Genomic DNA, 2,650 nt, shown 5'->3' with positions numbered 1-2,650 from the left:
CTGCTTGGCCTGCTGTGTTTATCCAGCTTTACACCTTGTTATCTCAGATTCTCCAGCATCTGCAGTTCCTACTATCACTAAGTGAATCAGGTTATTCCCATTATATCCAATGGAAAATCTGTACTTAGGTTCTAAAGAAACTTTCTGATCAGAAAAAAATTCATTGAAAATTTTACTCTGCAAGTTGAAATACTTTGTTAAATTTCTACATTTCTGAATGGAATAACTTCCAAAATGAAATATTTAAAAATCAAAATTTTAAAAAATAGACTCCTTCTATTTACCTCTAGCTCACCAGCTCTCCAGTGCACTGTCTTGCTCGCTTACCACCTCTCGTATTTTCTTGCTCAATAAAGGAATCAAGAGTTATGGGAAAAATGCAGGAAAGTGAACATGAGGAATGTGGGATCAGCTATGAGCCTATTGAATGGCAGAGCAGGCTCGAGGGCCTGATCAGTCTACTCCTGTTCCTATTTATTACAGTCTTATGGTTTCTTCTAGTTGCCCAGTAGCCTCCTCTCCCATTAGCCAACCCTTCACCTTGCCACATTTCTGGATTGCTGCATTACTGTTTGGCTGGCAATCCCATTCCTTGGCACTACTCCACCTCATTCCCCGCACCCACCTCCCCCCATTCAGTATTCCTCCGGCTCAGTGAACCTTCAGCTTGCCACCTCTTTTTCTCCCCAACTCTAGTGAATCTCCTCACCAAAACTTATTCTTGTCAAACCTCTCTCTTACTACCTGTCCTGACCTGCTCATTGCTTCCCTTTTATAAACCCTCACTATAAATGAGGCTTATTGGATGACTGATGAAGAGACAGGAAGAGTATCTTCGAGTTGCAGAAAAGTAAGCTGCAACCTGGAGAGGAGGTGAGAGAGAAGGTTAATGAGAGGGAAGATTATTAGTGACTGTGAGTGTCATGGTGTGGGAAAGGTTTCTTAAAATTATGTCAATTAAGGCACGGCATCCTCCATTGGAATTGGCACAAAACGGTGTTAATACAGAATTCCTGATGCTATTTTGAGTATGGACCCCATTAACTGAGTGATGATAAAGCAGAATGACTTAAAACAGTGACTTAATGTATTTATTAATTTCTTGTTCTTCCTTTAGAGAACTTAGATTTACAATATTTAACAACAATATTATCCACTTGCTTCAATCTAATACTATCTTTCCCTATTCTTGCTCACTATTGTTATGCAAGATGCCCTATGATTTAACACAATCAGCTGTTGAATCCTTCCCTTTACATAGGAAATATTTATCACTGAAGTGCAATTTTTTTAACCTACTTATCACTCTCCAACTCTCTCCCACAATCTTCCTCAACATCTGGCATGCACTCCAACACATAAATCGTCTCCAAAGGCCAATGCTGACCTCCTCCCTTGACCTTTCCAATCTGATGCAATATCAACCCACCCTACCTTCTCACCCACTTAGCTGCTCACCTACATGCAACCCTACCCTCTACCCAACCATCTTCTACATTATCCCCTTCACGCATTGACTTTTTCAAAGATTCAGCCAATTAAAAGTGAAGAAAAAGATTAATCACTGATAGAAAGGATCAAAAAGAGAATTGAAGACACTTATCATTAAAGATATGTATGTTGTTTTGAATTAAGAGGTAGGGGTAGGCCACACAGCCTCTCAATCCTACTCTCCCTATCGAGAAGATCATAGTCGATTTGATTATTTCCAAAATTCCTGCTTTCCCAAAACTTCTGACTTTCTTGTTAGTCAAGAATCCATCCACCCCTGCCTTAAAAATATTCAATGATCCCATATCCACTAGACAATGGGAAGAGAGTTTCATAGATGTGTGACCCTTTGAGAGAAAGAAATTCTCTGTCTTAAATGGGAGACCCCTTATCTTCAAATTATGTCCTTTAGTTCTTGTCTCACCCAAAACTGGAAATATCCTTTCAGCATCCACCCTGTCAAATTTCCTCAGGTTCTGAAATGTTTCAATAGAATCTCTCGTTTTCTAAACAGCAGTGCGTACAGACCCAAAATATCCAAGCTCATCTTGCAGGATAAAATCTGAAAGAACTGCAGAAGCTGGAAATCTGAAATAAAAAGAGAAATTTCTAGAAAATCTCTTCAGGTCTGGCACTATCCATTGAGAGAAATCAGAGTTAACATTTCGGGTCCAGTGATTCTTCCTCAGAACTTGTAGGACAACCGCCTTATCCCAGAAATCAGTTGAGTGAATTTTTTTTTTGAACTGCTTTGAACACAATTATATCCTTTCTTAAATGAGGAGATGAAAATTGTACACAGCACTCCAGATATGGCCTCACCAATGCCCAATATGATTATATCAAGACATCCCTACCTTTTTGTTTCAGTCCTTATGCAATGAATGCCAGCTTTCCATCGTTTTTCCTAATCACTTGCCGTGGCTGCATAATAATATTTTGCAATTCATGCACCAGGCCACCCAAATCTCCTTCTACCACAGAATTTTGTAATCTCCTACCATTTAAATTATGTGCTGCTTTTCTATTCTTTCTGCCAAAGTAGACACGTTCATATTTTTATACATTATACTCGATCTGTCAATTTTTTTCCCACTTAATTTTCCCAATGTGGGAGGCACGGTGTCTCAGTGGTCAGCACCGTCGCCTTCACAGCGTC

Source organism: Rhincodon typus, chromosome 10, assembly GCF_021869965.1.
Source record: "Rhincodon typus isolate 14 chromosome 10, sRhiTyp1.1, whole genome shotgun sequence".
NCBI lineage: Eukaryota > Metazoa > Chordata > Chondrichthyes > Orectolobiformes > Rhincodontidae > Rhincodon > Rhincodon typus.
Note: the sequence above shows the minus strand (reverse complement) of the source record.